The 24,908-nt window shown below is 39.2% G+C and overlaps 1 protein-coding gene across 2 annotated transcripts in view; it reads left to right on the plus strand.

Moving 5' to 3' along the window:
- The first annotated feature begins 2,018 nt into the window (after positions 1-2,018).
- FRYL (FRY like transcription coactivator) overlaps positions 2,019-24,908 on the plus strand; it is a 226,669-nt gene continuing 203,779 nt past the window's right edge. For both annotated transcript variants that reach the window (XM_074348242.1, XM_074348245.1), the window contains exon 1: positions 2,019-2,158. The gene's annotated coding sequence lies outside the window, so the exon portion shown is untranslated. The remainder of the gene's footprint in view (positions 2,159-24,908) is intronic.

Raw genomic sequence — 24,908 nt, forward strand, 5'->3', positions numbered from 1 at the left:
TACATATTGTACATTTCTCCAGGGTTACAATTGGGACTGTGTTCAATAACACTGAGCATTCTTAAGAATGACCTGCATATCCAGGTTTGTAGATTTCCTAAATTATTCCTCAGTGTGAAATACTAAGAGAAGTATTAGTGCCAGGAGGCTGAGTGTGTGGGCTAAAAGGTGATAAATAATCCTATTGTGGGTAAGTGTGAAATAGAAATAGTTATAAATTATATTTGTAAGGTGATTATCTCAACATGGTTGGTTAGGTGTAAGGAAGAGAATCTAGAGGTTAGACTGCTTTCTGGAGTTATGGCCCAATGTGCTAGTGTAACAAAATAATCTGGGCATCATAAAGCAAGTGTTTTACAAAGAGTTTGAAAACATCACCTAGATCTTGAACCTGAAGTGTTTTTTTTTTTTTCTAAACATCTGTGAAGGCCATATAAATATAACCCAGATATTTCCTTGTCTCTTGCCTCTACTAGAAACCCGTAAACTACCTGCAACCTTTCCCTTTTGTAAGTCTTCCATATTTATGAGTATCCCCAGGAGATTTTTCACCTGAACTCACAGAAAAGTCCTATCAACTACCAACGTTTTCCCTCCCCACACCCTACCCCTTTCTGGTACTAAAGCTTTTCTAGGGAACTGCCGGGAGCTGCCACTTTCTTGGCAGCACTGGTTTCTTCTGAGGTCTCATGCAAATGCACTAAACATCCTGAGGTCCAAAGTCTCTCAAAGTTCATTGGCAAAGAGGAGCAGAAAATTTAATCGTTTCCCCCTAACACTCAAATGGGTACCAAAGCACTTGAGTACCCAATTTCAGCAGTTGCAACCCTTTCGTTTCTTACAGCTCCCATGGGAAACTGGGAAAATCATAAGGCAGACCCCAGCAGGCTGCCGCAGAGTTCCTACTCTTTCCATACATGAGGTTTTGGGGCAGGGTTAAGCTTCCGGTGCCAGACTCCCCCTTTCTGTCAAGAAATAGACTTCTGGTACCTGCTTGGGCTCAGTCTGGTCTCCCCAGGACACTGTTCTAGCAAGGCGGACGGACGTCTTCAACTTTGGAGGCTGGCATGGTGGGGATTGGGCATCTATTCAGTCTTTTCAGAAGAGTAACTTAGCTCTAGTGACAAACCCCGAGATAACACAGAAGACATGAATTAAATGGAACTTTTAATGGAAGCGATTTAAATGCTTTTTAAATGAACGATTACGGGACAGAGCAGGACACCTCTAGATTTGCAGATCCCTTTATTAAAGTTCTTTGGGGTAGCGAAATGCCTATGGGATCGACCGTGGGAGTAGGGTGGACAGTAAGTGAAAACTTGTTGAATAAAACTCAGGAGGAGTTAGTACCAGAATTTCGGGTATTCTAATTCATTCTAACCACTCCATTCAGTAGAGCGAAGGATGAGCTTCCGCAGGATCCCATCTCCAGCTCCGTATGTATTACTGATTTGGAGAAGATTTTGAATTTTTCTCTTCTCCCTTTCCGTCTTTCCCCAGTACAGGCTGTGAGTTTGTCAACGACCCCTACCAGCATTTAAAGGGAAAGGCGCTTGGAACAAGGCAAAGTACGGAGGACTTGGCGGCTGTATTTCTCAAACCCGTAAAGAGAGCGCGATAATGGGTAAGGGGCGTGCAGACTAACTCTTTCCTTGCCCAATCAGGTGCACAGGAAGATGTCCTTTTACCAATAAAAATAAAGTTCGCTTTCCGGAGGCGGGAGGGTGAGCCTTGACTGCCAGTTCTCCAAAGCAACGCTGGAGTAGAAGACAGAGAGTGATTAGAGGTAGGGCCAACCCGGGGAGAGGGGCGGGGTGAGGGCGGGGGTAACTCTGAACGGCGGCTGTACCGGCCAGTGGGGTGCGAGGATTGCTGTTCCTGTTGTAGTGTTTCTCGCCAATCAGGACCGCCAGGGAGTGGGCGGGGCGGGGAAGAGGTGGGAAGATCTCGCAGCACCGCCGGGCGCCTGTCGGGCTCTCGGGGAGAGAGAGAAATCCGGTTAAAATCAGTGTCGGAGGGAGGTTTAACCACAGATCGGTTCCGATCGGATTATTCCTTAAAGGGAACGCGCCATTGTCAGGAGAACGGAGCTTGGGGCCCGAGGGCGGGGACCGGCGGCGCCTGAGGAGCGAGGCAGCTGCACTTGGACTGGGGACGGGTAGGTGTTGCCTGGGGAAAGGCGCTTCATTTCACTTTTTCTTCCAGCCCTAGAGGCAGGCGCCGGGATGCCCGCCGACCGGCGGCCGCAGCCCTGGCGGGAGAAGAGGTCGCCGGCCCTCGCCCGGCTGCCCTTCCTGATGGGAGCCGAGGGGGAGGCGGGCTAGAATGGCTGGCAAGCTGCGCCGCCCGGGCCAAGACTCATAACGGACACCAAACCGTGGCGCAGCCCCCGCCTCAACCGAAAACCCGCTGGAGCGGCAGTGGGTCCTCGGGGAGCGCCGCGCGCCCCGCTCCCCCGCGCGCCCGGCTCTCCGCGCGCGCGCTGCTTCCTTGCGCGCCCCCTTCCTCTCGCGCGCCCCATTCTGCTCGCGCACGCCGCGTCCTCGCGGACCCGCGGGAGCCGCCCCGCGGGTAGGAAGGCGGCGGCGGGGCGGAGGGAGGTCCGCGGCCACTGCTTCGCCGCCCGCGTCGTGAAGGGAGGGCTGAGGAGCAAACTTAGCGCCGCAGCTGGCGGCCCCAGGGTGGGAAGGGGCGCTGGGGACCCGCAGAGCGGGCGGAGTCACCAGCCTGGCCCAGCATTGTCCGTCTTTTCCTTTACTCTCGTCTCTCCGCCCACTGCTCGCGGTCGTGGGGAGGGGTGCGGACGCGGGCACCGTGCCCGCACCGCTCCGGGCCGGCCGCGCACCCCCAGACCCCAAAGCGTGCCGGAGCCGGCCCCACGGACTCGGTAGCCGCCGCCCGCGGGCCGTCGGGGCCTGTGAATGCCTTTGCTGCTCTCAGTCTCCGCACCGGCGCAGGCTGCCTGTGTGCTGAGCTCTTCCTTGCAACTTTTCTTTGCCGATTGATGGAAGTTGTGGCTTCCGGGCGGCAGGTTCTTTGGGCATAACCTCGTTTCCTGAGTTCTGGAGAGAGTGATTTCTAGGGCGGAATGGTTCTTGATCGCTATCGGTCTTTTCCTCCCATCCCAGTTTTCCTCGGCGCCTAAAATCGCTTCGCTCATGGATTTGCGATTGTAGGGGAGCATTAACCTCTCTTAGGTCAGGATACTTTAAAAATGAAAAAAGAAGGGAGGGGTACTGATGAGCAAGAGCTCTACGTAGAACCGAATTTGCCTTAACTTTTGAACTGTGGAAAGTATTACTTCGAGTTGACTGGCAGAGCTTCTTTTGAAAGGAAAAACAATTGCAAAACAAAACAAAAAGCCCCCAGGTTGCTAAGTTCTATAGGATTAGGGGGGGAAAAGATTTTTGATAGAAATAAATTTAGTGTTGTAATTGTTCTTCCCAGCCGATTCCATAAAGTTAATTTCTGCTACCTAACCCATAGGTATTATAATTAGTAACAGCAACTTTTACTATTGATAAAACAAATGGTTTTTTTCATCTTGAGCATTATAGCTATGCTATACCTGTCAATACTTGCTAAAGAAAATATATTTAGAAACAGCAGAGCCTTGTTAGAGACCTTACTTAGGAAAGGAATGTTTTCATGAGCATTCATTTTTGACAGTTTCTTCTTGTGCAATACTTTGTAGAGTACTTGCGTGTGCAGGTTACAACCCTATAAACAAAGTAGCAGTGGGTTTGTTATTCTGTAGTCTTTTTTTTTTTTTTTTTTGGCTACTCATTATCAAAGAGAGCATTCCACCCGGTCTTTTCTTCCATTCTGAGTTATTTTGTAAAATTATTTCTCTAGGATAGTGAATTTTGTTGGAACCTCTGGCCCAGTGGTTTTTGTTTTGTTTTCAGTAAAGCAGTACTAACAACTTCCCAAAATGTTCATTGATTAACTGTTTAGTAACTTTATGAGTTATGTGGAGCATTATAACAAGTTTACAGGCTCAGCAATAACAGAGGAGGAATTATACTTGGGAGACGAAAAGTCAATTTCACATAATAATGTTTGGGAGACACTTTACTTTTCCCACAGAGTTTAGGAAGTGTAGACACACAAAAACATGATCTTTTGTAATCTTGATGGTATCTGGTGTTGTTACACCTAATACTGCCCTTCCTCCTCCTCTCTTTGATCCTGATCTTTGATAAGGATGTCAGGCAAGCTTGTAGGCATAACTTCCTCTCCATCTCATAATAGAAAGTAGAAGATTAAAACAAGTTTCCAAGGTTCATTCTTTCTTTCTCTCTCTTTCTTTCTCTCTTTCTTTCTTTCTCTCTTTCTTTCTTTCTTTCTTTCTTTCTTTCTTTCTTTCTTTCTTTCTTTCTTTCTTTCTTTCTTTCTTTCTTTCTTTCTTTCTTTCTTTCTCTTTGTTTCTTCCTTTCTTTCCTTCTTTTTACTTACCACTTATTTAAACAATAGAGCAGAGAATTCCTGAACCTTTAAAAAATCACATATAAAGAAAACATTCAGAAAGAATTATCTTTGAAATATCTAGGCTTTGTTTCCTGGAAAACATTTTTTTTTTTTCCTGTGTGCTTTTCAATTGTTTTAAACACATTGTCTTAAATATACACATTGCCCAGGCATTTCTTGAATTGTGAACTGTCCCTTGAGATCTCTGGGAACTAGGACTGCCCTCTATTTTGGTGCAGATTCACTGCATCACCTAGTACATTTCTAGTGCCCAATAAATGTGTTGACTTAGGTCTTTGTGACAGAAAAAGACAATGTTCTATAGAGGCCACTTGAGAGGTTTATTTATTTATTTTTAAAATAAACCCTTTCTGAACAAGTTACACCAAAGAATAGCAGTTGGTTCAGCATCTGGAGAAAGACATACTAATCTATGTGCTTTTTGTTCTGTGTACAAAAATGTGATCTAATTATTTATAATATCTTTTCCACAGACATCTTTTGTGGTAGTGATTGCTTGTTGTCCCAGTTATTAGAGCTAGGTTTAATCTGTCAGCATCATCTTTACTTAAAGAAGATTATGGGAATATACAGTAGAAAAGGATGACAATCATTGCTGTCAAAGTTATGGAGTGTAATGGGAAGATGCAAAATCATCATTCATAGAGAAAAGATAATGTGGATCTCAGTGCAGTAACAGGTGCAAGGTAACAGTGACACAGGATTCATGCCAAAATGGTAAAGGAATAATGGAATGCTAGCAGAAACTTAGGTGATGTGGGGAAGTTCTCCTTTATATAGCAACTGTTGTATTTTTTTAAAAATTAAAAAATAAAGTATGTTTGGGGTGTATGTTCTCCACTTGAACTATTTTTATCTATAAAATGTAGGGGGCGGGGGGTGGGGGTGCAGAGCATGTACTCTAAATTTCAACTGTTGTTACCTCACCAGAGGGATCACCATCTAACCCAGCTCAAATCTCACCTTGTCTGCAAGCTCTCCTGATCCTAAATCATGGCTATTTTCTGTTGCTCCAGTAAAGTCCTTATATAGCACAAGCCATGCTCTGACTTACACTATAGTTATGTGTGTATTTCTTCATTGGATTGTGGATTTTGGTAAAAAAATCATTAACAAAAGTTTTGCCCCCCCCTTCTTTTTTACTGCTGCGTAAAGTACTTGATCGGTCTTATTAGCCTGCTAGTATTCTGTAAAACCATCAACTGTAAAGTTCAAATTGTTTTATTTGGGGACGATGTGTATGTGTTTTTAAAGGAAAAATCATTTTTTCCCCTTATCAACAGTTTTACATGCTCATTGTAAAATACTGATATGAAAGAAGTGTATAATTTAGAAATTAAAAGTCCCTCATAACACTGCCTTTATCATAACTATTGGTAGTTGTTTGACTTTTTCTTCCAGTTCCCCCCTCCCTGCCCTTTTTTTTTAAATTACCTTCAGATACTACTGACTTAAGCTATCATATTTGAAAATTTTAATTAGTAAGTTGTGTTTACTGTGAATGGAGAGAGGTAATTAATTTTTATATATTCATTTGTTTGTTTTTTACTCTTTTAACAAATATATTATTAACTGTAAGCACAATATTGTACAGCAGATCTCTAGAGCTCTTCCACCTTGCATGACTGAAGCTCTATGCCCATTGAACAGCATCTCCCCCATTTCCACTTCCCATGAGCCCCTGGCAACCATGAATTTGACTGTTTTAAATGCCTCATATATGAGTGGAATTATGCAGTATTTATTCTTCTGTGAGTGGCTTATTTCACTTAGCATAATGTTCTCCAGGTACATCCATGTTGTTGCAAATGGCAGGATTTCCTTTTTTATGGCTGAATAATATTCCATTGTATGTATATACCACATTGTCCTTATCCATTTCTCCTTCAGTGAACAGTTGGGTTGTTTCCATCTGTTGGTTACTGTGGAATATACTTATTTATTTATTATTAATTTCTCCAGTAATTTCTGAGTAATTATGGCTCTTTCACCTTTTCTTGAGATGCAAGGCTCCCACCAGTAGTTTTGCATTCAAGATGTAGTCTATAATCATTAGAATCATAATCATTTTAAAAATTGGTCAAAACCAGTGTCCCTGAACATTTTAGGTATCTCTAGCCAAAAATGTTTTTGGAGTATATACTGTAAGCTTAATCTCTTCTCATTTCTTGATTCTTCTCATCTCTAGAGAGCATTAAAAATTGCTTTGAGACTGCCAACAGGCACTGTTCATAATAGTTGCCCCAAGAGGAATGTAGGAAGATGTCTGTTCCTGATCAGTTCACATGTAGAGGTTTCCCTCCACCCATCTGCTGCTCATTATAAAAAGGGAGCTACAATGTAGGCTGATGAAATAGGTGAAAAGATTCTGTTGTTCTAGGTGCATCTTTAAGCCAGCCCAGAGGGGGGAAAAGGTTTCTCACAGGTTTCTAAGTAGAAAACCCAGCTGCAAGTAGCCAGTAAGCCTAATGAGGCGTGAAATCTCCATTTATTCAGCAAGTTTTTATTGAGAACTGCACCTAAATTGCGCACCATGTAGTCACTGAGGATAAGATGGTGAAGCCTGTCTGTACCACAAACAATGAGCTCCTTTGAGTAGGGTCTTTACTTCAAGAGACAGAGTGGTCCATACGGATTAAAGGTAGTGTACACAAAGTGCACTCTTGAGTGACTTATTATTCACTCTTGTTTATTATTATTTGCAGCTTCATTTGAGGTATCCTAGCAAACAAAGCTGGCTTCCATAGGAGGTGGGTTGGAGTCCATGGTGCCTTTTAAAGGAAATCTGTGAGTGCTAGAATTTTTTTTTCCTCTAAATTTCAAACACTGCTATTCCTATGGGCAGAATTTTTCTGAAATTCTGCAAATGTTGATGTGTCTTTCCTTATACCATAATGGGATTGTCCATTTCAAAGACCACCATTATTACACTACATTTGTGTCCTAGTAGGAAATTCATATTTTGCTGATGGAATAGTAACACATTCTTTTAAACTCAATGCTATAATTAATAGAGACCTTTATCAGGATTTTTTATGTTATAAAAATAATTGCTTTGAAAAATCATTTGTATTAAAATACAGTGTAAAGTATTCCTAAGTTTTACAAAATGAACCACCACCACCACCATCCCCGCCCCAGCCCTCCCAAGCCTGTTGCTCCATCTTTGTATTGTGGGGCAAGAATCAGCTTGTTAAGAAAGAGGCCTTGTAGGACTGTCAGTGATGGAGTCGACCAGGCCAGGAAGAATATCTGATCAAGGATACAGCCTATGGGGTTTGACCATAATGCAGCAGTTGTGATTTATCAAGTTTTGTGAAGAGTTAAAAATTTAAAATAACAGTTTTGGAGAGATACAATTTCCATACCATACAGTTTACTTTTTTAAAGTGTACAATTCAATGTTCTTAGTATATTATAGTGTTGTACGCCTCATCATAGCCAGTTTTAGAACTTTTTCATCTCCTCATCACCTTCCCTACCTCCCTCCTAAGCCCTGCACTCCATCTCTATACATTTGCCTACTCTGGATATTTCATGTAAATGGAGCATAGCATTTTAATAAAAGTGCTCTCCTGTATAAATCCATCCCTCTAATGTGCATAAATCCTAGGAGTACAGAGAGGGTCCTTTTGTGATGTTTGTCACTCCAAGTTTAGAAAGATTTTCCTTAAGAGGGAATTTATCTAAATCCGTGTTCTACTTAAGCCTGGAGAGAAATGGGAAAAGAGATTTTTTTTTCCCTCCCTGTAAATCATAAGACTCATTTTGGTGACACTTTTTAATATTAATTTAATCATTTGATGACTGTACAAGTAAATAATTTATGTCTCAAATTCTGCATACTGGGCTTAAATAAAGGCCAGTACTTTGAAAGAAGTTGAAAGTACTTGGTAAGTTCTAATCATTGCTGAGTGTATAGTCATGTTTACCTTATTGGTTAAAAATGGTGAGCTTGTATTGTGCAACTTGTCATTTATTTGATAAGAAATAGTGCTGCATACATAGATTGATTTTGAGGCACTCATATTGCCCTGCATAGTGCTCGAGAGCTTGCAGGCACTTAAGTGTTTATTGGTTGCCTGACCACTATAATCCTAGATATTTTCATCAGCTCTACTGGTCTTCATTTTCCATCTTGTAATAATAATTGTAGCTAAGTTTATTGAATGTTTACTAAGTAATGTGATAAGTACTTTACTTTTAAAATGACAAGATCTTTTAAAATAAAAGGATGCAATTTTTTGTGTGTGTTTGGAGAATTTTCTGTAACTATCTCCATTGATTACAGTTTTACAGGCTTCTGATCATTTCTTTGTTTTTGTTTTTAAGATTGTTTTGAGTGACCATTTTTGATCAAACCTAAGATATTTTGATGCTAGCATTGTTGCATTCTTGATCTTTCCAGGAAATGTCAACATAAAGTTTTTACCAACTAAATCCTGCTGTTGGATGACAGCAGTTGTAACCTACATCTCTCTTCTAGAACAGCCATACTTCAGAGAGGTTAAAGTGTTGTTGATTTTTTTTTTTTTAAGGGCATCTGGGAATTGAAGAAGGGGTCATTAGTTTGTTCACTTACCTCAGTGCAGCCTTATTTTTTAGGTTGTAAAATATTCACATGTATGCCTTGCTGCCTGAATTGATTTCAGCTTCTCAGGATTTCTTGTTCTGTTTTGTTCTCTTTTGTTTTTTGGTTTGTCTGTATTTCATGGTAACATTCAGATGTGATGCAATTTAATTCAGTACTAAAGAATACTGGAAAGATAATTTAAATGCAGCTTTCAGTTTTTTTCCTCCATTAAACAATTTAAGATGGATAATACTGTCTATAATACTAGTTAAAAAAATAGTACTTTGGTGGTTCTATTCATGTGTCTTGGATGTCAGTGAACTCATAACAATGTATTTGCAGAGCGTCCAGCCATTAGTCTCCTCAGTAAGCAATACACAGAGCACCATATTTTGTTCTTTTGTTGGTGGAACTGTTCCTTTCTAGATCATGTCTGGTTTGGGGGGGTTGATTTGCTTATTAGTTTACTGTTAGCTGTGTCTTTGTTGCTGTCATTACACCCACCTGTAGTGGTTTCCTCACCTTTCAGATTTGTTATTTTCCATGTGATATGAGAATAGAACCCATAACCGTGCTTGTTGAATGGTGGATAAAAATGATAGAAAGTTCTGGGTGAGAGACCAAAGAACTTCCTGTGCATGGAGTGTTATTGCTAGGACCTTGTTACGTTGGTTTTTACTGCTTAGAGGACTCTTGCTTCTTTCCTAGTTTTGGGCCGTTTCAGGTAGGTGATGTTTCTGGATAGCAGAAGGTGGTGTAGCGGGGTGGTATAATTACTTTGTAGATATTTAACTTCCCTTGAATAATGGATCTCTTAAAGTTCTGTCTTATTAAGTCTAACTCAGGTGGATGGAGAATAATTAATTAAGTGGATGGAAATAATTCTTTTTTGGATGTCTTGGTAGTCTACTTGCGAGAACCCAACACCCAAGCTTGTACCCCAGGATACTTGTATACATTGGTATTTTGTTTGCTGCAAATTCAGCAACCTAATTCTATGAGCAGAAATTAGAGGCTTTACAGAACTGTGAGGCTGTATGTAAAATAGCCACACCTGCCTGTTATCTAGATATTTTTATTTAAACCAGATCTTCTGGTAATTATTTTCTTGGAGCTAAAATTATCTTAGTAGATGCCCTTTTCTGGTTTTGTGCTGATGATAACTTAGCCTGTGTCTTGTAGTTACTATTCCTGGCAATATTGAACCCATAGTATACTTTCGGTAAATACTGGTTAGGGTTTAGTCATACATTTCTTTATGGTTGTTTCACTTTTTCCTGCTGTAAAACTCATATAGAGTCATAATGTTTTCAGAGCTGGACTGTCCTTGGGAATGATCCAATAGAACGCCTTCATTTTGTAGACAAGAATGAGATTGTGACTTCTTTAACCTATGGATAGAATTGAATTCTTTTTGATAATCTAGTGTTTTCCCTCTTCCAGCATATGCTTCCCCAAGTAAAAAATTTAAAAGATAGCATCTTAGATTATTGTGGCCTCTGTAACAGGTCTGCAGAAATTTTATGTCACACTCCAGCAGTAGAAGAAAATGTATCTGAACCCACAATATGTGTATGTTTGTTGTAAACTGTATACTATATTATATACATAATAAGACATTAACAAAAATAAGGAGCTAAAGACGAAAAATATTTTAGAACAGTTTAAAGTTATTTTTATGTTTTTGATTCTACTTAAAATATTAATTTAAAAAATAAGATAAGCATGGTTGAATGTCATCACTTAAACTTTTTTTTTTTTTTGAAATAATTATAAACTCATGAGATATTGCAAAAATAGTACAGGGAGTCCGATGTAACCTTCATTGTGTTCCCCGGTTGTAGTATCTTACATAACACATGTATTTATAACAACATTAAACCAGGAAACTGACATTAATGCAGTACTGTTAAGTAGCCATAGTCAGATTTCATGGTTTTTAATGCACTCATTCATGTGTGTGTGTGTGTATAGTTCTATGCAATTTGATAACATTTTGTGCCTAGATTCATTTAACCAGCTCCACAATCAAGATACAGTACTATTCCATCCCTGCCAAGAAACGCCTTCATGCAGCTCAAGGTTTCCTCCTTCCTCACCCTCCCCATCTCTGTTTACTGGCAACCAGTAATTTGTTCTCCATCTCTATAATTGCATCATTTCGAGAATGTAACATAAATGGAATCATGCTGCATGTAACCTTTTGAGATCAACTTCTTTTCATCCAGCCCAATTCCTTGGCGAACCATCCACATTGTCGTATGTATCAGTACAGTGGTTCATTTCTTTTTATTGCTGAGTTGCGTTCAGTGTATGGATATATCACAGTGCACAGTTTGTTCATTCACTTGTTGAAGGGCGGATGAGTTGTTTCCAGGTTTTGGCTGTTACAAATAAAGCTGCTGTGCACCTTTGTGTATAGGTTTTTTGTGTGAACATAAGTTTTCATTTCTCTGGTGTAAATGTAAATGTCCAAGAGTGTAATTGCTGGGTTGTATTATAAGTGATGTTTAGTTTTACAAGAAACTGCCAGACTGTTTTTCAGGGTGGCTGTTTTTTCCCAACAGCAATGTATGAAAGCTCTAGCTTCTCCATATGCTTGCCAGAATTTGATTATTTTCACTATTTAAAAAAAATTAGTCATTTTTGTGTAGTGATATCTCATTGTGGTTTTAATTTGCCTTTACCTAGTGGACAAATTAACTGTTTCCCTAATGAGCAAATTGAATTTTTTTTTTCATTGTTGAGTTTTGAGGGTTCTTTATGTATTGTCAGTGTAAGTCTTTTACTAGATAAGTGGTTGGCACAGTTTTTCTTCCCATCAATAACTTGTCTTCATCCTCTTAACAGGGTCTTTTACAGAGCAAAAAAGTTTTAAATTTTCAGGTAGTGTATTTAATCGTTGTTTTTTTCTTTTCTGATTGTACTTTTGGTGTCATGTCTCTGGACTCTTCACCTGGCCCTAGGTGTCAAAGATTTTTTTTTTCCTGTGTTTTCTTCTAAAAGTTTTATAGTGTATGTTTTACAAGGTAAGCACATCTTTACCTTAACAGGTTTTGATAAAGCACTGGTATTGGTAACAGGCAGTTGTTAGCTCGACCATTTTCTTATCGCTTGCTTGTATCTTGCTGTATTAACATTATGCTTAATCTGCATTTCTTTGCAAAAATCTTAAAAATCCATTCGCGAGTGGTATCATACTTCTCAAGAGATCTGCAGATCTGCTTACTTGGGTCCATGCGGGCCACAGCATGTTGTGATCTGCTGAAAGTGAACAGGTGAGGACATCACAAACAACCCCTCTAGGGTGGGAAACAGCTACCTTTCCCTTCAGGGATTTTTTACCCCCTGCGATACTGTGTGGGGAGTCAGAGTCACAAACAGAAACCCTTCTGATTATTTTAAGCTAGAAGAGGTTTAATACAATGCATTAGGTGCTTACAGAGTTGTTAGAAGGGCCTAACAGCGGGTTTTAGGGCAGTAGTTCAGAGGCAACCCACCAGGGCACCTCACAGGGCACTCCAGGACCTAAGCTGGAGTCTGGACCTTGTGCCACCCCTGTTGCTGCTGCATTCGCCTCCAGACACTCTGGAAACCACAGGACAGCCCCCTAGCTGCCATCCAGGATTAAGAAGTCAGATCAAGACGCCTCTGCTGCTGCTGCTTCTGGTCACCCAGGAAGCTGGGGGATGGATGCTGGAATGACGCTGTGGAGAAATCTCATATTTCCACAGCTGTGCTCGCCCCCCTGACTTAAAAGGCGCCTTTCTAATTGTCTGTGGGTAGACGAAAGTCAAGTGAGCTGAGTAGTGTATGCAGCAGACTCCACGTAAATGCCACAAGACCAAAGCAGCCTGACCAAGACCAAGAGAGGGTGATGGTGTCAGTCTCACACAGTGAATATTAGTAAAGCTGAAATTCAGATGTGAGATAACACATATATACAATCTTCCTGGTATTTTCTTCTTACTTTATTGGCTTGATCTCCTTTCCTTCGAGGAGTGCATGTACTCCACTTTGAACTTAATACATTTTGCATGTCTAAGTAGTAGGAACATCCCAGGCCTGGTGGTTTTTCCCTAAATATTTAAATTTATCTTAGTATCTTCTAATTTATGATACCACATCCTTCCTTTTTTATAAGTACATACAAGTAGAAAATGTTACTGCTTTGGGAAACACTCATTAAATTCAGTCAACGTTGTTCTTCCTTGACTGTCGGCACCTGAGATCTCTCTCTCTCACACCTGTGTTTCCCCGGCTCTCTCTGGAGGACACTGTAAAAGGGGTGGGTTTTCTCTTGAAATTGTGCTTTGGTATCAGAGGCACCACAGCCAGCAGCCAGCAGCACTCTGTATCTGTTTGTTGAAAATAATTAAAATTTGGTTTGTTTTATTGCATACTTTGGATTTTGTTCCTGGGTGTAACAAAACTTGGCACAAAACTGAAAATGAGACATACAATATCTTTGCATAGACTGGTTTCATATGGTCTCTAATGGCAGTCAATTTAAAATGCAATAAAATAAGTTGTATGAAAAATTTTGAGTATGTGTTCATGTGCATTTTTCTAGTGAGAGGTCCGCAGATTCTCAAAACAGAGGCCATGACCCAGGAAAGATTAAAAATGGGTGCATTAGAGGTAAAAGTTCAGTCAAGACCTTTGATAACCATTTGACACTGAGGCTTCTGCCATCAGTCACAGATCCCTTCCCTGATCTCCATCCTGTATTTGCAGATTATTTTCAGGATATAAAAAGAAAATTATTGTTAACCAGGTGTTTAGGGAAGGGTCAGGGAATGTCATAAGAGTTCATTATTAGATGAGAAGGGACACCTGGAAGTCAATTATCAAGATACGTTCCCATATGGCTGATGGTACCCTGAAAAATAATGGGTTATTTGTGTCAAGACATATTAAACTGTTGATAATGTGTAATCCAATATATTACACCTTGGGAGATTTATCTGAATGCTTGAAGTAGTTACAAAAATAATTTATATGTTCAAATCAAGACCCTAAAGAGGGGTGGGTATAGCTCAAGTCGTAGAGTGCATGCGCATGCACAAGGTCCTGGATTCAAATTCCAGTACTTCCTCTAAAAGTAAATAAATAAATAAACCTAATCCTCTCCCCCACACCAAGAGCACCCCCCACCCCAAATTAAAAGAAATCTGGACCCTAGAATTGTACAATTTTGGAAGGAATCGACAAATTTAAACTATGATATTCATTTAAAATAGGTAAGAGGTGATTCAGGTATACATAAATGTGTTGGATTTTCACATCTGACATGTCACCTTTTCACATAATTTTAGCCTTGTTTCTTAACTTTTGACATCATATACCAAGGCCTAAATGGAATGTAGCATGGTGTATAGAGATTTAAAAACCTTTTCTTTCTTTTTTTTTTAAACAAAATCATACACAGAGATCTCAAATATAAAGTGATGAGAGATGGTTTTGGTGAAAGTAGGGGGCAAGAAAAACCTTTCTTTTTGTACATTCCTCTTCACTCCCAAACACACACAGAGACACACATGCACACACGCACACACAGAAAGAGAGTTAGTGAGAGCTTTAGAAACAGGCCACTGTAGGCCGTGATATCTGAATCCTGATTCTCCTGGTTGAGTTCCACAAACATTTCTAAAAGTATCTCCAGTACGCCTGGCAGTTTGGGTTAAGTTATTTAAAATCTCTAAAAGTGCCATGGGTAACTTCAGATTCCTCATGTATAAAATGAATAGAAGGGGATTTCCCTCATAGAGTTGTTGTAGGGATTAAGTAAAAAGATAAAAATTAAACACACAGCATAGTGCTCGTGGTGGGCAGAAATAATGGCCTCCCCAAAGATGTCCACATCGTAATCCTTGGAACCTGTGAATGTTGTGTTACGGGGCAGAAGGGAATTTAGGTTTCAGATGAATTAAGTTTGCTAATCAGCTAATTTTAAAATAGGGAGAGTATCCTAGGTTACCAGGTAGGCCTAATGTAATCACAAGGGTCTTTAAGAGCAGAAGCAGGAGGCGGAAGAGTCAGAACCAGAGAGATGGCATCGTGAGAGGGAACTGAGCAGCCGTTGCTGGCTTTGAAGATAGAAAGGGGGGGAGTTGGGGCAGCTTCTAGAAACTGATAAAGGCAAGAAGTTGGATTCTCCTGAGAGCTTCTGGACAGGAATGCAGCTTGCTGACACTTTGATTTTAGCCCCTTGAGACCTATTTTGAATACGTCTGTTACCACCACAACAATAGGAAACTGGTACAGTGCTTACTTAATACATATTAGGAGTTAAATAAATATTCCTTCTCTCTTAACACAACCTACTGAATTTTACTCATGTCATTTTCAACATCTCTTTCTCTGTACCTAGTTTTCCCTTTTTAGAAAGGGAAAAACCAGAGGATTCCAAGATGTCTTCAGATTTATCAGACAATTTCACTTTAATTCTTTATAGGTTTATAATATGCAATATAAATGAAAAGAATTTGAGTGCTTACCTTTTCTATGTCAGTTGTGATGACGTTAGAAAAGAATGTGTCAGGATCATCTTATAGATAATATTTATCAGTTAACAATAACTACCAAGCATCAGATGACTGAGTGGTGAAGTGAGTGGTAGAGATAGTGGTAGGCATCATGAAAGGGCAGAGAGAGGCTGTTTTAGACTGGAACCATCTCTGAAGCCTTTGTAAAAGATTTTTGAGCTAGGAATGTGCTCTTAAAAGAACTGGGGAAATTGGTTTCAATAAAATAATCTATGTTATTAGAAACACAAAATTTAAGGTTTACTAGTTTATTATCTTATTACTTATTATTTTTTGTGAGCATGTTGAAAAAATATATTTTTTTCCCTCTTGACCTTTTTATGGTTGAGGAGAGACTCTTGTAGAATTTTAAAGACAAAAATGTAAATTACAGTAAGTTGACAACATATTTGTCTTGATAATGTGAAGTATAACACATGAGATGTCTTTATTCCCTGGATTGCCTTAAGTGATACATATTGCTTTTTCATTGTATTATATTTTAATGTGTTAAATCTCAAAATATGAATGGAAACCTAGTATGATCTAATTTGAGTTCATTGTGTTATAAGTACTAAACACACTGACCATGATCATATTTTTAAAGGAAGATATTACATGGGTTTTGTAAGGACAATTATGTTAGACTAAGCTTACTTCTTTTTAGATAGGATTATTTGACTGTGGGTCGAGAGAATACAGTATAATTGGATTTTAGCAAGCCATTTTATAACATTTCTCTCTGTTGACATGGGGAGACTGGGCTGGTGACCATAAAATTAGGTGGAAATGTGATTGGGTAGCACCTCTAAAAATTAATAAATGAATTGATGACACCTGGAGAAAAATTTCTGGTGACATGCTGAAGGTCACTGCCCATGTTTTTATAATGATGTGAGTGAAAACATTGATACCATGCCTACCAAGTTTTTGGATGAAATGAAATTTTTAGGGTTCACTTTTGAAAATTGTATTTCTGAGTGAAACAGTGGGCCGCATTTGGCATGATATCTTAATGGAGCTTGATGTAAAGCCCTGGATATGTGCTCAGAAAACAGCTGCATAATTGTAGGCATGAAGGAGTTGTAGCTGATTACAAACAACTTAGACATTTTAATTACTATTAATGAACTCGGTATGGATATAAAATGTACTCTGACTACAAGAAAGGATTCAAAGAATCATCATCAGGACTGCTGGGGGAGGAGAGTCAGAAGAGGAAAGATGTTAGTCTTACTTCATTCTGTACTGTCCAGACTACGTGTGGCGTATTGTGCTGAGTTCTGGATGTGACATTAGAAAATGAGTCAGAAAACAGAAAAGAATTAAGTGTTGACGAGGATGTGGAGAAATTGGAACACTTGTTCATTGTTGGTAGGAGTTTAGAATGGTACAGCTACTGTGGAAAACAGTTTGACTCAAACAATTAAACCTAAATTTATGACCGAGATATTCCATTCCTGTGTATATACCTCCCAAAATTGAAAACAGGTATTCAAAGAAATACTTGTACATGAATGTTCATAGTGGTACTTACATAGCAGTTTACATTAGCTAAAAGGTAGGTAGAAACAACCAAATATAATCAATTGATGAATGGATAACCAAAGTTTGGTATATGTGTACAGTGGAATATTATTCAGCCATAAAATGAAGTACTGATAAGTGCTTCAAAGTGCAGGAACCTCAAACATTATGCTTAGTGAATGAAGTTGGACACAAAAGATCACATATTTTATGATTCCATTGATATGAACTCTCCAGGACAAGTAAGTCCATAGAGACATAAATCAGTTTCGTGGTTACCAGGGGCATGGGGAATGTGGAGTGACTGCCTAATGGGTATGGGTTTCCTCTTGGGGTGGTGAAAATACTTCGGAACTAGATAGAGGTGTTGTTGCTTGCAAAACATTGTGAATGTATTAAATGCCATTGAAGTGTCCACTTTAAATGGCTAATTTTGTATTATGTAGCTTTTACCTTAATTTAAAAAAATGTCAGTACTTATAAATCAATTGAATAGTATTGAGAGTTCAGAAATAAACTCTATGATCAGCTAATATTTTTTATTTGATAAAGGTACCAAGACAATTCAACAGGTAATGCATAGCCTTTTCAGCAAATGGTGCTGAGGCATCTGGAGCTCCACATGCAAAAGAAGTAGTTTAAACCTCTTCCTCACACCATACACAAAAATTAACTAAAAATGCATTATAGACCTAAATGTAATGGCTAAAATTACAACATTCTTAGGAGACAATATGAATTAATCTTAGTGATCTTAGGTCTGGCAAAACCTTCTTACATATAACACTAAAAGCACAATCAACAAAAGATAAAGTAAGAAAGTTGGACTTCATCAAAATTAAGAACTTTTTTTTTTTTGAGGGGAGAGGTAATTAGGTTTATTCATTTGTTTATATTTAGAGGAGGTACTGGGGATTGAACCCAGGACCTCGTGCATGCTAAGCATGCAGTCTACCCCTTGAGCTATACCCTCCCCCCAAAATTAAAAACTTTTGTTCCTCAAAGGATACCATCAAGAAAGTGAAGAGACAACCTACAAAATGGGAGAAAATATTTGCAAGTCGTATCTAGTAAGGGACTTGTATCAAGGTTGCATAAAGAACTCTTACAGTTCAGTAAAGACAAAGATCCTAATTAAAAGTGAATAAATTGGTGAATTTTATGGTATGTGAACTATCTCAAAAAGCTGGAAAAAATGAGTCAAGTGGAATATGTTTAGAGATTTCTAGCCTTATGGGATTCAAAATTGAAATTGTGCTTTTTTACTGCTTCTTTTGCCCTCTCCCACTCCATCTCCCCACTTCCATCAGCTGTACCTTTTATACTGACAAGGTTGAAAATATTTATATTCTGTGCTGTAACATTAATGAGATCTTTGTGCTTTGTTTTTATGTTGGTCCTACCGCTTTTAATTAAAATGCAAATATTAATTGCAGAGCGAAGAGGGAGTCATGGTTACATTTCTTTTTCTCCAGGCCAGTGTCGTGACCCCATGCCAATGGAAGGTTGATGTTCCTAGAGTCAAAGATAAATGCGTTCTCTTTTCCTCTAATCTATCAGTTCCTCAAAATCGTGTCATATGTATGTGTTTTTACACTTGAATTATTACTTCCTTGAATAGCTTTTTTGTTTTTCCTGGTGTGTCATTTTGGTTGTTTTTGGCAGCATTTGACAGAGTATCCGACCACAGGTGGCATATCTGATGGTCCTGCCCCTTCTCTCGCTGCCAGTGGCTGCTGTGTATCTTTTTTTCACTTACTAAAAGACAGGAGAAAGGGGATAGGATGGGTGCTTCTTTTGGATCTTCTCCCCTTTTAAAATGTATTTTTGAAAAATTTTAAAACAAAACAGTTGGGAGACTAGTAATATGAACTGTCTTAACTTTCACCTGGATTCATCAGTTACAAACATTTACCTATATTTGCCTTTATCTTTGTCTTTGTCTCTATAGATCTAGATCCAGTTGTTTTTATTTTGGTGAATCTTTTGAGAGAAACTTGCAGAGATCATGATTCTTTACCCTAAAATGTTTTACCGCATATTGCCTAAGGAGAGGTACGATCACGTAACAATGATTGAATTCAGGAAATTTAATTGTCACGGGTTGAGGTCTCTGGGAAGCAGATGCTGAGCCAGAATTAGTACTGCACAGAAGTAAACACGGGACTGGGATTGGGCAGGTGGAGCTGTCAGGTGTGATGACACCCTGTCTGGCAGCAGAATGAGCAGATCTGGGGTCAAGACTGTCCACTAGGTGAGTTCCCTGTTGGGCAGAGATTGCTTGTCCTGTACCTTGCCTTGCTCAGTTATGGGCTGAGAACCATCTGTTGAACAGCGAGACCTTCTTGAAGGCTGAAGCCCACTCTGATAAAGCTAACCGCTTAACCACACTTCTCACACCTGGTAGTGAGTCTTTTGGATGTGAGTGGTATATTTCCATGCCTATCATGATATACTACTATTATCGAATATACAGTCCATATTCAAATTCACCAGTTGCTCAATAATGCTCTTCATAGCAAATATCCTCCCCTCCCCCTATCAGATCTCTCTTTATCTTGGAGGAAAGCCTTTCTGAGAAGCTCCCCAGGTGACTTTCCTGTAAGTCTCATTGGCCTAAACTGAGTTATTTGTTCACCTCAATTGCTCTGGCCAATTGCTGGCAGAGGAGAATGGGATTTCCAGGGCTAGTTTAGACCTGAAGTGATTCATCCCGTGGGTCTGGGGGCAGGGCTACCTTTCCTAATCCTGTGCTTCTCACCTGCTGTCTTAAAAAAAAAAAAATAAAGACAAAATTATGTTCCTTTAGCAAGGAATGAGGGAGGAAAAGCTGTGGGTAGACAGCTTGGAATTTTCTGTTGCTTATCTTTTTTTTTTTTTTCTTCTGTTGAGAAAAGAAACACATTCCTGTCATTAAGCCAGCTTCTTAGTTATTCTGTCTTTTGAACAGAATCCATTCCTCTTTCCCTTCATGGAGTTCACTAATTTTCTGTCTTAATAGGATGAATTATTGTCTAGTTGTGCTGCACAGCTGCCATTCTGGGATTTCTTTTTCAATTCACTTTTGGATCATTTCCACTGTTTCTTGCGTTCTCATGTCTACTTTATTGGTTATCTTTCTTGTTTGCTAGAGAATACCCTCAATGTCCTTACCTGTCTGAAAATGTCTTTATTCTGCCCTCTCACTTGATCATTTGGACGTAAAAGTCTAGGTCAAAATTATTTCACTCTGAAAGTTTTCCAGACATTGCTCTGTCTTCTACAGTTGAGAGTTTGATTTTAGTCGGATTCTTAATTCTTGGTTTTCCCTCAAATCATTTAGAATAATTTCTTGGTTATGAAGTTTCTCCGGATTTGTCTGGATGTCTTTCTTATGGAACAGAGGGTAGGTCACTTCTTTTATTCATTCATCACCTTGCTCCCTGTTTTACTTTGTACCTATACTTTATTGCTGATCTTCTTTTATTCTGGGTAATCTTAACATCAATGTGGGTGGTTCATTCAAAACCCTTGATGATATCTTTGACAGACACTGCACCTATTATTCATTCTTCTCTTTCCTTGCTGAAAGAAGCCCAGTTTTACTCATTTGCTTCATGGGCTCCCCTCCAACCCTGAGGGGCAGTTTGTAAATGTTGCTCAGCCTAAAGTCAATCGTGTTAGTTTCCTTCTCCCAGCCACTGATTGGCTTAGGCATGGTGACATATAATGGAAGTCCTCTGGGAGTCAGGTTTCCTTTAGTTTATGAAGGCACACCCCTTCTGGAAGTGGTTATGTGAGCTCATGATATGTGGAGCTGCTGCAGCCATTTGGGGTCATTGAGAAGAAAGTGAGATGATGAATGACCCTCAACTCAAAATTAACTTGTCTAAAATTGAACTCCTGTTCTCCAGTCCTCCCTCCCCAAGATTTTTCACTTCATCTTTCTAGTTGCTTGCCATTATCCCTAACTTTATTCTTTCTCACACATCCCTCACTTTATTCATTAGAAGATCCTATAAGCTCTCCCTTCAAGTTATATATCCAATCTTACTATTTTTTCCTAATTATTCCACTACCATCGTGGTCCAAGTCACTGCCTTTCTTGCCTGGGTTACTGCAACAGAGCAATGCCTGTCCAGGGAATTGTCTTAGACTCAGACAGATGTATGGATTGCCATAGGCCACATTGGACAACAGATTCACTTAATAGGATATGGAACAGGAAACACAGCTTACCAGCAGTGAAGCATCAGATATTCTCTTTGGTAGGAGTCCTTGTAGCAATCCACAGAACAGCCAGAACCATTCTCTGTGCCTCTCCCCTCTTCCACGTGAAGCTTAGGTATGTAACTAACTTTGCTTAGGAGCCCCATGTTCCCTAAGAGCCATTATCTTTTGTAACAACCCATAAGCATCGCTTCCAGGGTCCCTACAAGGTATGTGCCCAATTACAGGAGCCATCGCACTAAGAGAAGTCCAAAGTTACAGCTGCTCACCTGGTATTTATAGTTCTTCCATCGCAAGCAATTTACCAATGGTCATCAATGTTGCCTAGTAACACAGCTGACATTCTGCCTGTATGGTTTCCAGGGGAACAGAGCTAGAAGGTGAACTGAAATCCAGGAGCAACTTCTCCTGCTGAAAGACAAGAGTTTTGCTAACACTTCAGTCACAAATAGCCTCCCACTGAGAGTTCCCCTGCGTCAGTGCTTCTCCCCTGTCCTCTGTTCTCAGCACAGTAGCCAGAATGATCCTTTTAAATGTATGACAATCGTGTTCCTCTTCTGCAAACCCTGCTGTGGCTCCCCAGAGCACAGCTGCCTGCAGCCCTACCTAAGCTGGTCCCTCGTTAACCTCTCTCATCTTTTTTTTTCCTTGGGACTCTTTCCCTCACCCATTTGCTCTAATCATCCTTGTTCTTGCTCTAATGTGCCAGGCATGTTCCCACTTCAGGGCCTTTGTGACTCTTCCCATGGCTGGAACATGCTTATTCCTGATATCTACCTGGCTGAGTCTGCAGATCTTTGTTCACATGTCACCTTTTTAACAAGAAGTGTTCTCACTGTTCAAAAATTGCAACCTCTGCCACCCCCGGCACTTGCCTTCGCTCTGCGATTCTCCTCTACTTTTTCTTCCGTAGCTTCTCTCACCTTTTCATGCCCCATAATTTACCTATTTTATCTACTGTTCCTTGTTAGCATATAAGCTATGAGAAGGGCAGGAATCTTCTCTTTTGTTCATTGATGTAACCTAACTGCCTAGGACAGTGCCTGACACATAATTAATGCTTAGTGTGTTTAAGTGAGCTTACAGAGGGCTGCTTGTGTGCTGAGTGTTTTAACATATTTAATCTTTATGAAACACTCTTGAAATAGGCACTTTTATTATCCCTTTTAAAAATAAGTGTGGAAACAGGTTGAGTGACTTGCCTCACGTTGCACAGCTCATTAGTCAATCCTAGCAGGCTGGCTCTGGAGCCTGTGTTCCTAACTGTGCAGTGAAGCATCCTTCTGCATATATATGTATTTTAGACCTGCTTTTGGAGTATTTCTTTTTGGTAAATGTCCCTTTATTGAGTTAAAAGCTGTGGACATTTTAATGTCCTGACACATGGACCCTGAATTATTTTCCAGGATTCCATCAACCATATGTGAATGTATCCTTTTAAAAAAAAAGAAAAAGATTACTGGGGTGATTTAATTGACTTCCTATTGTCGTCTTTCATCTAATAATGGATTCTTATGGTATTCTCTAGTACTTCCCTAAGTACTTGGATGACAATAAATTATTTTCTTTTTATGTCTTTGGAAAGGAGAACAGATATAGGATGGAGGTCAGATAGGGTTTCATGATTAATCATAGTGGAAGCCTCAGTGTTGAATAGTGGGTGAATGTCTTGATTTAACTGAGACCTAAAAACTTGCCATTCTCAGTCTTATCTGAGTGATGGCCCCTTTTGAGAATCTAATGAAAACTACGGATTTCTCACTTTAAAAATGCCTATACACACACCCTTAAAAATTTCTACACAACTTGTCATATTGTAAATTGGTTTTCATCACAGACCACATAAAAGCAGTCTCTGCAAAGATTTCTGTAAGTTTCATTTTCATGTAAAATTATTTGCTGCACCCAGGAATAAAATCCAAATATTTGCTAAAACAAAATGAACTTTATAATTATTTTCAAAAATTAATTTTCAAAAATTAATTTTAATGGAAAGACTGGTCTATAATAAGTCAAAATTGTGGTATTGTCTTTGGTACAGCAATACATGTCATTTAAAACTTTCCAAATAATTTATATTTTAGTGGCAACCAAAGCTGAAAATCTGACTTTTAAGAAAAGTAGAAATAATTGGAATTAGAGCCAGATCACAGAAGGCAAGGTTTTCTTTTTTTTATTTAAAAAAACCTAATAGACTTTATTTTTTATTTTTTTAAGAGAGCAGTTTTAGTTTCAGAGCCAAATTGAGAGGAATTAGGCTGTGATTTCCCATACACTCCTTCTCCCATTCATGCATAGACTCTCCAACATCCCCCATTAGGACGGTGTATTCATTACAGTTGATGAACCTGTATTATTGACATCATTAATCACCCAGAGTCCCTAGTTTACATTGTGACTCACTCTTGGTGTTGTACATTGTATTTAGTCAGATGTGTAATGACATATATCCGCCATTATAATATCATACAGAATGTTTTCCCTGCCCTAAAAGTCATCTGTGCTCTGCCTGTTCATCCCACCCCCCCACCCCACCCCTTGCTGGCTGGCAACCACTGATCTTTTTACTGTCACCATAGTTTTGTCTTTTCCTGAATGTCATATATTTGGAATCATACAGTATGTAACTTTTTCAGATTGGCTTTCCTTAACATTATGCATTTAAGATTCCTCCATGTTTTCTCTTGGCTTGATAGCTCATTTCTTTTTAGTATTGAGTAATTTTCCATTGTTTGGTTGTACCACAGTTTATCCATTCACCTGCTGAAGAACATCTTGGTTGGCAGTTATGAATAAAGCTGCTAAAAACAAACATCCATGTGCAGGTTTTTGCATAGACATGTTTTCAACTTGGGTGAATACCAAAGAACACAACTGCTGAGTTGTACGGTAAAAGCGTGTTTAGTTTTGTAAGAAACTGCCAAACTGTTTTCCAAAGTGGCTGTGCCACTTTGCATTTTCACCAGCAACATATGAGAGTTCCTGTTTCTTTACATCCTGTCCAGTATTTGGTATCATCATTGTTCTGAAATTGGCCATTCTAATAGGTATGCAGTAGTATCTCATTGTTGTTTAAATTTGCATTTATCTAATGACATATGCGGTGGAACATTTTTTCTATGCTTATTTTCTATCTGAATACCTGTTTTGGTGAGATGTCTGTTAAGGTCTTTGGCCCATTTTTTGATTGGGTTGTTTGTTTTCTCTTTGTTGAGTTTTAAGAGTTCTTTGTATTTTTTTTTTTTTTAGAACAACCCTTTATTAGATGTGTATTTTGCAAATATTTCCTCCCAGTCTGTAGCTTGTCTTCTTATTCTCTTGATACTGTCTTTTGCAGAGCAGAAGTTTTTAATTTTACTGATGTCCAGCTTATCAATATCCTTATCTATTTCTTTCATGGATTGTGCTTTTGGTGCTACATTCAAAACATCATTGCCATTCCCAAGGTCATCTAGGTTTTCTACTGTTTTATCTATTAAGAGTTTTATAGTTTTTCATTTCACATTTAGGTCTATGATACATTTTAAGTTAATTTTTGTGAAGGGCCTGGTGCTTTCTGTTTTGGAATGTTGATTATTGTT

This window comes from Camelus bactrianus, chromosome 2, assembly GCF_048773025.1.
Source record: "Camelus bactrianus isolate YW-2024 breed Bactrian camel chromosome 2, ASM4877302v1, whole genome shotgun sequence".
NCBI lineage: Eukaryota > Metazoa > Chordata > Mammalia > Artiodactyla > Camelidae > Camelus > Camelus bactrianus.